The following is a 10,517-nucleotide window of genomic DNA, read 5'->3' as shown; positions in this document are numbered from 1 at the left end:
GTATATTTCACTGTCTGCCAGCTGGGTGACAGACTGCCTGATGAAAATTTATCATGTTGCCCTCCATGGTGGACACAACAACGTGTCATGAGGAAAGTATCCATGATTTCATGGTTTTAGACTCTGGTAGATGTACAGCACAAAAAAATAAAAGCTATAAGGCAGCTATTTCTCTGTGCAAATTTCCTTGCTCCTGCTGGTGGCTGACATTGTTATATTTATTATTTTCTTCCATTAAAACATATTACTTTGTTACATACCAAAAATTAAATAATATTCTTTTCTTAAACCAATCATTTGCTCTGTTTCACAGGTCTTCATATTCAAGTACAGGGTTTTTTTTGGAAGCCCTGAGCTAACATGGTTCTTTCTGCTTGTTAAATAGACATATCACCCAAATCAGTTCATGTTTCACAATAGTACAGGATCTACATGTGCATCTGAATACATCAGAAGATAAAATGTTGCTTCCAATTATTTTGTTAGGGGTATTTTTTCTTTTTTTTAAGTAACACAGATAATTCTACCCATTCAAATATTTAAACCTATGAAGATGTCCTTTTTCACTCAGGGCAGTTTGAATCTTAGAATGTCACTATTGAAATATGTCATATATGTTATCTTCAAATAATTTCAAGCAAGAGAACTCCTTCTGGCATTTGACACCATGTGGTAAAAATAGATTTCTCAACACAAAAAACTGAAGAAAACTCTCTTTGTTTCTTAAAGATCAAAATTATTCTTGAAGAGAAGGGTTATTCTAAACTCAGGGTGTGTCCTTAAAGCTTCATTCGTTTCTTAAGCTGATGTAATTGTGGCAAACCCTATAGACTCAAAAAAATTAAATTGTTATGCAATAAATATACACTCCAGACCATTACAGCATCACAGACATTTTCCCCTTGTGCAAAGATTGCGGTTTGCTGCACAGAGCAGTCAGCAAGCTACATGACAATTGAGATAGAAGACTTTTGCTGTAAAATCTAACCAAGCCATCTCAGTAATATCTTCATTACCACCACCATCTAGGCTATTCTGATGCTGGAGATTTTTCTCCTGTAAAATGTGTCGTGCTGAACTTAGTTGACTGTTACTTTCAGGCTGTTGCTTTGGCTATGAAGATGCTACTTTGAGGAAACCAACTTTCAGTCCCAGGGTGCCAGCTTCTTGTGGATGTTTGAGGAAGGACTGTCCCACAGATTCTACGCAGTCATATCTCACATGTAGGGTCTCAGACACAGAAAATTATATTCTTATACTGTTATAATGGAAGCAATATCTAACTCTGAAGCAGTAACCAAGAAAAAAAATTCCTAATACATGGTATTTATTGTTGTAATCTGTGCCATTCCTTTTCCCCCTTTATCTAAAGCTAATAATTTTGTTTTGGTTGTGTTGAAAACAGGGCAAACTTTCATAAACATTCAGAAGAAAAAAACTGTTCCACCTAATGTGTGCACAATGCACCTAATATCGATTGTTATGCCTGGGTACAGTCAGGGATATATCTCAGTATGGCCCTCTCCTTTAGTTGCATGAAGGGAATTTTAATTAATTGTGGTGAGGATGGGAATAACAATACAGCAAAATTTGCAGCTTGTTTTACATCAAACAAGCTCTTTTGCCTCTTGTATAATCGACTGTCTGTACACAAAAGATAAAAAAAAAGCTGGTCAAGGGTTTAGTGCTGTTCAACTACCATTTGGCATGCCCATTAAATTACTGCACAAAGCAGACAACAATGCAGATTCAAGGCCTGAGTCTTGTGTTAACTTGACGGCATAAATGGGTCTCCAAGTTTAAAAACAGTTGAACAAAAGAGCCACCATGGAGTGATTAAGATTTATTTGGGTGCTGGAGTGCACAGCTGCTGCATGGAGGAGGGGGAGAGACAGCACACATCCTCAGGGCTCGCCTGTGCTTGGCACAGGTCCCAGCTGTAAGGGAAGGAACTGAGCAACCGTACAACTTTTGGGCTCCTTCACTTCTTCAGGGCTGTCACAATCCCCCAGTACGAACAGGATCAGTCCCACATGGGACCACACAGCAAAGGGTCTGCCAGGCTGCAGCAGTGCTCTGGTTAAGTGTGATCTTCGGCCACATCACACTCCAAATTTGTTCAGTTCTCTGCAGACACATCTGTGCTTCTTTTTTGTTACTGCAGAAGGGCCAGGGTATAGAAGTCAGGTGGGGAGTGGTCTGCCAGCTTACCACTGAAATTTATTTCTTCAGCACACTAACCTGAATGCTCAGCACTGTTTGCAGAGCAGAAAAAAAAAAAAAAAAGCCTTTGGTTGCTTTGATATCATAGCAGTACAGGGGTGACATAGCCTCCAGCAGAAAGATGTCTCTCTTCCTACTTACTGACTCTGATGTCTTGCTTCCTGTGTAACTGATTATCCAGACTGCTCATGTTTGCTAATGACTTCAGGAATCTGTTGAGAAGGAAGATCAGCACTGTAGAAACTAAAAATGAAAGTATGAGACACAGAAATTAAACACTTCTTTGTGGCTGTTTTAAAAAAGACCAATTGCAGTGGAAAAATGCCTACTTCAAGGGAGCAGGCAGTGTAGAATTGGAACTAAAACAGGCAAAGTCAGGGAATAATTCACATGTTCAGTACTACAGCTTTAGCAAAGATCTAACAAATTACTGATTTTTTTTTTTTAATGCCACCAGGCAGTTTTCTAAATAGCACATTTTATTCAACTGTCCTCCTTTAATGCAGTAAAGGATGGGCAGATTGGTGCAGTACATCCAGCTTCTATGCCAGTCCTCTGTCCTAAAGATAAAATGGTATTGTTTGCAAGCTGGATTAAGTTGATTTTTAATTTTTGTCTTTGGGATGAATAAACTAATCAGCCCAAGACACTTTCCTTTTCCTTCCCTTTAACTTACACTTTTGATAAATTCTCCAGTTCCTTAGGACATAGATGGTTTAGCACTACCACAATATAAATGTTGCAATCACAGCAGTGTATCATCATTTTGTTATGTTTAAGAGAAATACTGATTAAAAATATTCTTAGTGGCATAATCCTATAAAACTGAATAGAAACATCTGAAGGTAAACAACACTACATCCTTAAGGCCTTTTCTTACACTATTAGCTCAATGCTTTAGAAAATGTATTTATGCTGTTAATGCATGACCAGTACAGTAGGCACGTGTATGAGACTTCCAAACAACATGAAGTAAATCCAGATTATTGCTGAACTTCCCATGTAACTGGAACATATGAACAGCATGAGTCTTGGAGCTACGGACTGAAGCTGTGAGTTAACAAAAAAATTCAGTCTTAAGCATGTCAACATATAAGGCTCACTCAGTCAAGTCCTGAAATACATTTATTTTCATTGAAAACATCATGCTAGTTTTGCCAAAGAACTCCCTCTTACTCACTCTGATGGCTGACATCTGCATTTGGGTCCATTTCTCTTTTCAAAGAACAATTCCTTGTTTTGTGTCCTTGTACCAGAAAGCCGTGTCAACTCATTGCTAAAAGAAACTAGCATCATAAAGATATGTTAATCAAAATGAGTAATGAAGTCTGATCTAAGTTGCAAACTCAAAACTTGCCCAGACAAGCAACCTGATTAACTTTGAAAGAAGCCCTGCTCTGAGCAGTAGGATGTACAAAATGACCTCCAAGGATTTTTCCATGGCCATTTGAAATCCAGTTAATGACACAATATTTGGTGCTTACTCTGTTTCTTTCAAACATGCTGTTTGCATCTCAGACTAGTGCAGTATGTCTTGCAGAACGAACATATGCACAGTTTCTGTGGTTGGATTAAACTTTTCTGTCTCCTTTAGCTCAGCATGTTTAATGCAAAATCTTACAATTAATAGAGAAGTAAATGTCCTTATGGTGCACATCTGTGGTTTAGGAAGGGTACTCCCCAATTCAGTGTCCCCCCTGAGACCCCAAACCACACTGCCACTCACTCACTCCTTGCCTTCCTCCTTCCCCCTCCTCCTGCTTCTCAGTCCAGCAGGATAGAGAGGAGAATCAGAGGCACAAAAGATGAAAATCCTAGGCTGAAGTAAGAACAATTTACTGGAAACAGCAATGAGATAAGAAAATGAACAGTAACAACAATATTAATAACAAAATGTGTAAGACAAAGAAACAATTTACACAGAAATCCCATGAGTAATCCCAACCAGCTCTTCCCTACCATGCTTTCTCCCAGGCAGAAATCTCACCCTTCTTAGAAGCAAGAGTCCCTTTGCCTGTGCCTGGCAGCGATCTGAGGTGATACGGAATAACATTAGGGTTTGGCCATGCCCCTTCTCGGCTATTGCCAAAGATTAACCTTGTCCTTGGCCAAAACCAGGACAATCACCTACACTGCCAACCAGAAAAACCACAGCAGCAGAACGCTAGAACAACTCACCTCAGGTCTTTGCTAAAATTTGGTTAACTGATGGCATTGGGCATCTTTAAATGAAATCTGCTTATACACATGTGCTTCTGTAGATGAGTGTGCACCCATCATTCCCCTAGAGCTTAACAGGCTCTGGTTTATATTTGCAATAGCCCCGTGACTTGGTACAGTGGGAAAGCTGAGGCATAGAAGAGATTTGCTTTAAATGATGCAGGAAACAAATAGCAGAATGAGTGCAACACACTTTCCACTTACTTACCACATGAGCTCTTTAATAGCCTTTCATACATCCCTAATCCAAAGGCAGCTGCAACTCCTTACAAAGCACAGGACTATATTGTCTAGTCATACTTCTAAGGTCCACAAAGCTTAAACACTCAAACATGATGGACCAGCACACAGTAACTCTGGAGTGCCAAGGGGTCCTGTGACAATTCCTCCTTGTAGCTAACTGTGTCAGCTTGTGCGCTTAAGATAAATTGCTGAGTGAGGCATTTTCTCCTGTGCCAAGCTGAGGATTTCTCCTAGTTTTCTTTCTTCTCTCAAGAACGTTGTACTAAGTAAACTGGGCTCTTTGTCAGTACACTTCTCTGTGTACTCCTTTTAAAAGCAAGCTGTAAGTTCCTAGCATATCAAGCTATAAATTTGCCAAGCTGAAAAGACACTGATTTGATTTCCTTCCTATTTGTAACAAATACTATGAACCAAAATAAAGTAATTGTTAATGTATATTCCCTGTTACTGCCTGGTTATGGCCCTTTTAATCCTCATCATTTTAAGAGCTGAGCTGTGCCTAGTTGGCCTTCTGGACTTTCATATATAGTCAAACTAGAGAACGGTATTTAATGCAGCTCATAAATTAACAGCTTGTACTGAGGATTACCTGCAAGAAGAATTAATATGCCAGCTTCACCTTTGACTTAAATTGATTTTATGCTCTTGTTTTCAATGTATTGTTCCGCTTCTAATATTAATTTCTGAAAATCTTAACTAACACAGGACATCCTTCGGCCTGATTATTAGTCCTTGATGCTTTGTTTCAACAGATGGATGAGGCATGGCACACTGCCCTCAGAAGATGACTGGAGCATTTCCATAAGACCCAGACTTGCTGGCAGTCACTTCTCTTTCAAAGAGCACCTAAGGATGTTGCTGCAGGCCTAATGGAGGCCTCCTAAAATCTGTGCTATTTTGGTTGCCCTACCTTTTGCAACGTGAGCAGTGGGGGTTTTGCATATCTTGCTTTTGTTGTTGGGATTTACCCATGCAGTTGCTTCTGATTGCTATGAATTTAGGTCAGGTTCCCTCCTGCGATCTATGGCTAACACTAAAGACCTCGTTTTACATCATCAAGAGTCTTCTAAAAAACAACTAAAAGAGGAAGTGCAGGCAAAGGGGAAGTTGCCACATATCCAAATGCACCGGAGGTATCTTCTCTGTTGGGGTTTGGCTTCCTCACAGCAGACCCCTGGTTCAGCCCTGTCTCTTGAGGCAGAAAGTGAAGTTTCACTTCTTCCCTACAGGGACAAGAGGCTCTGAAAATAATTAACTGGTTTACACAAGTTGTGATTATTTCAATTCCTCACTGATTCGTTAATGTGATTGTTAGGCTCCTAATGACCAGGCTGGCTGCTTGACTTCCTTCCATTCTGAGGTAATTTAAAGACAGACTCACTTTCTCAGTTGCCCCTACAGTACCACGTAAAAAACTGCCACTTAATGTTTGTTAAATTAACTAACTGCTCCTGAAGTGTCAGATGAGGAGAGGAACAAAATGAATGTCAGGTCTAATTATTAATGCTATACTTCACAGCCACTTGCAGAGGCCATACTCTGGAGTGGATCCTTGTAACTGCTGAACACTAAAAGAAAGTGTTGGGGTAGTTCCTAGTGAAAGTCACATGTCATGTTTATACAGGGAGCACTAAACAGTCTTCTGCTAGAGATTCTTGATGGTCAACACGGGACCTTTAGATGGTATCATGTAACTGGAAATGCCCACTGCTTGCCTGGGACATTTGAATTACAAAGACAGCTAACAAAATGTTAGTTTTCAGTAGTCAGTGGCTATTTGCATCTGAAACCTAAGATGGTGAAAAATGGCTTGAGTGGTTTTTCTCTCAAATGGATGGACTGTATCAAATACTGAAATGCAGCTCTCCTGCCACCATTTGAATTACGCTCTCTAAGCAAGCAGTTTTACAGCTTTTCATTCTCTGCATTAGCTAGGAAGAAATAACTCTTTCTATATGCTACAATCTGGTACCTACCCACTTCAGTCCAAGCAACTGTTCAAACTCTGTTTCTGAGACGAGATATAGGTATACTACATTTACAAAACTGCCAGGTTTTACCTGATAATGTGTATGGATCACAACACACAACTTACACATAGGTTCTAGAGACACCATCCTCCTACTCCCTCTGCCCCCAAAATGACTTCGACCTATTCTTCCACCAAAAAAAGTTGGGGGAGAGGGGCAGTGGGTTGAATGCTGTCTAATAAAAGAATAATCAACATTTCTCCTGGTAAAACCAGGATGCTCCTGCATGAATACAGCGCATGTAACTTGAATTTTGTACTGAGGCTTTATGAAGGATCATTGTTTGAAGAAAGTTCATGGAATTAACTTCTTTTACCACTAGAGGCACCAGCCAAAAAGTTGGAAATTCACAGTATTTGTCACTTAAGAGACCAGCAGCCACAACACACTGTGGAATTACCAAACCACAATCTAACTTTCTTGAAAGCCTTCATTTAAATGCACATATGAGCTCTTATATATTTAAGGGCCCAAAAAAGGAATAAGCTGTTTAAACCAAACCACCACTTCTCAGCAGCACATATCCACAAAGGGGACATTAGAAGATGCAGCACTGTTTCTAGAGGGTTGTGGTGTTGACTGCATTCAAGGATCAGCCTTTCCAAGAGGCCTTTCAAAAATACTTTCCACTGGAAAGAAACAAGTCTGCTGAATGTTAATATTTTTTTCATTGCTATCCAACTACCAACCTTAAATCTATGCACTGACAGTACAATAAAACATTTCCATGTATTTTGAAGTTTGACTACAGGAAAGGATGTCTAGGAAGGAGGGAAAAAATTACCTAAAAACTGTTTATTTTTCTGCAGAGGACATCTCTACAGCAAAAAACCATTTATATGAAATGTGTTTTCCCCAGTCATTTGTCTTGATTTAATGCTTAGTGTTTCCTATGTCCAAGCAATTTATTACATACCAAAGAGTATGTTAGTGAAGTTAGCCTTCAGTTACCTGTTTAGGTTGTTGGGGTGGGGAGAAGTTTCATGTATGACATGAAGCATTTTCCACTGCTTCACATTGGTGTGGAAGTGTTCCAACCAGGGCTGTGCAAGGAGAATTAAGACCATCAATCATTCTTTCCACAGGCGGTCTTTACTTCAGATGTTCAACAGCCTAGATAGTCAGCAGCCTAACTGATTGCACAGCCTGTCTGTCAGAATTTTTCATTTGATATGGGCAAATTTCAAATCTCCTTCAGGTGAGGAAAAGCAAAAACCAGCAAGCCAAGAATGTATTAAGTTGGCTTTTGCGCTTCAACAGAGCAAGCAGACCTCTCCAAACACCTTCTTCCAGTAGGTGACAATACCAACTACTGTTATGAGCCAGCTCAAAGAAGGAAGAAGAGCACAGTTCTCCACAGACATGCTGTGCCATATCTACAGAAAGTACTGGAAGGCCTCCACTTACATCTAGGTTGTGAAGTGAAGAGTGCTTCTGTAGCTGTATGCTTTTTTTCCTTTTTCTGAGGGTTCCCACAATATTTCTTCCAGCCTAGGTCTTAGTTTTTGTACTTTTTCTCTTATCTAGCAAGATTCAGCACTTACATAAAAATAGATAAATGGATCTTCACTGTTTCAGGAAAGATCTGATTGGAAAAAAGGTATGTTCATTAAAATCAAAAATGTAGACAAATACAAGTTGGGTTGGAAAAGGCATATTGTAGCTAGCTGTAGAGGAACAAGGTGCAAAGGGGAAGAAAAATCACATGAGCAGCATCAATTCCCTTTATGTTAATTTCCCTCTGAGCAATAATGTAAAGTATTTACAGTGCTGTAAAAACACAGGCAGATCAAATAGGAGACAGAAAATTATGTGGGAACAGAGGGAGTGTATTAAGAGAAATTTGCATGTTTATAAGGGAAGAAAGAGCCAGATTCAAATTTAGCTTTGCACTCACACTGGCTAGCAGACACTGAACAGAAATAGGCAGTATTTAGAACCAGAGGCCTTAAATATTCTGTGAAGCAAAAACATACCATTACCTTGAATGCTCAATAACCAACTAAAGCCATATTTTTGTAGCTGTAAGCAGAAAATTCTTCAGGTGGAATATAAAGTCAACTCAACACTGAAATCTTAGCAAAGATGTTAGTAATGTCCCATTGCTCTGGGATACCACAAGACTGCAGCACAGGAGCTGAGAAGGGATGATTGCAGAGAATTACTTTAGTGGACACCAGCACAGCCACAGGGGGCTGCTGCAGGAGTGCTCAGTACAGCTATACCACCTTCATTAGATGCCAAAAGAGTCTTATGACAAGGAGTAAAACAGTCAAACACTTCAAGATGGCAGGGGAAAAAAAAAAACTGTTCAAAGAGAGGAAGGTATTTGTCAATGCAAGTTGGATCTGTTTTTACAGAAGGAATCCCTGACTACTCTCCAAGCCTGCTGTGGAAGTAAACAATGATTTCATAACACAAAAATGAAGAGGGGCAGGAAAGAATAAACCTAGTGAGACTAAAAACCAAACAACATTTGCAAATAAGTACAGGCCATCTCATATCAGCTCCTGCTACTGCCTTATATTTCCCAGTCCTCCCTCCTGCTATATGAAACCATAGAAGTTCTATCTGGTAAAGTGTTAAGTCTTCTCTAGACTATAGGAACTAATTTTTTATGTCAAGGCACTATTCTTTGTTCAGCACATTGGAGTAAACTCAGAAAAATTCCTAGAGCCCACACTGTCTGTCAAAACTACCTCAGGTTCCCAAAACAGATTTAAGTTGCTACTTCAAATAAATATTACCCTCAGAAAGAAATGTCTTTATTGGTCTTACTGGTCTCTCCTTACGCCACTTCATACAATACTGGTAAGAGCAACGAACTTCAGCAAAAAAGTAGAGCTGTTCTTTAAAAAGACTGGGAAGGCAGAGCATTTTCCCATAATTAGGTGCCATGTGACTTTATAATCACCTTCTGACTGAGAATTATGTTTTGTTTTGTCACATTTGAACACAAATACTTCAGAGTATCCAGAGTTAGACGTCTAACTGAAAAAGTTGAATTCTATCCCACAACTTATGAACCTCACATATTAGGCAGCTATGAAATGCACTTTACCCCAAAAGCTACTTGGTAAAATAGATACAGTATTGCTAGCCACAAACTTTAGAGGCCCCTTTACATCCTAATCTTCGCAAGACAATTTAGCCCACATGAGTTTCAGATATCTTATATGTCTGCAGTTGAGTTTCCAGGGATAGTTGGTTAGAAGCTTCAACTCCCCAAAGAGTTGTGAACTTGCTAGAAACAACTTATTTTAAATCTGCACAACTTCACAGCTGTCCTCATCTGTTAATAAAGGAGCCCACAATACAAGAAGACCATTAAGAGAAGAGACCCCAGCTGTAACTGCAATGAGAACAGGCATTAGAAGCAAGCCCAGGAACTGATCCAAAATCTGACTCGAGGATTTTCATTGTTCCTATTTTAGAGACAGGATTGATTGAAAATTATTTAACAAGTCATCACTAAAGATTATAGCTTCTTCCAAACTATGCCGTAGCCTTGAAACTGCATCCCTCCCACCATAAGCAACTTCTTACCTCACAGGGGGAAGGATTAGCAAGAGTCAAGTAGTACCTCATACTACAGAAGTTATGGGGAGTAACTGCCACCAGGCAGACACTGCAAGGACCTCACACTCACCTGGCAGACCATGCTCTGACCTGTCTCCATCTCCCATGTCTGCTAATGCTGCCTCTCAAAACCTTGCAGTAGTAGTTGAGTAATTTCAGCCACTGTTAGTCCTAACTTAAGAGATCAGCTGGACTTCTGTGATAGGAGACCCACTCTGTACA

At 39.7% G+C, this 10,517-nt stretch overlaps 1 long non-coding RNA gene across 2 annotated transcripts; it reads right to left on the bottom strand.

Annotated features, from left to right (window-relative positions):
• Positions 1 to 1,953: 1,953 nt before the first annotated feature.
• On the bottom strand, positions 1,954 to 7,849 carry LOC309585311. 2 transcript variants are annotated; one of them, XR_014227287.1, is made up of 3 exons: positions 3,404 to 7,849; positions 2,365 to 2,466; positions 1,954 to 2,255 (listed from the first exon to the last, which is right to left on the bottom strand). It is a non-coding gene; the product is annotated as an uncharacterized lncRNA (long non-coding RNA). The 2 variants fall into 2 exon arrangements; XR_014227288.1 differs by having other exon boundaries at positions 2,365 to 2,435.
• Between the last annotated feature and the right edge of the window lie 2,668 nt (positions 7,850 to 10,517).

The sequence above is a fragment of the Coloeus monedula genome (assembly GCF_965178545.1).
Source record: "Coloeus monedula genome assembly, chromosome: Z".
Taxonomy (NCBI): Eukaryota; Metazoa; Chordata; class Aves; order Passeriformes; family Corvidae; genus Coloeus; species Coloeus monedula.
Note: the sequence above shows the minus strand (reverse complement) of the source record. Positions and strands in the feature narration are given on the sequence as shown.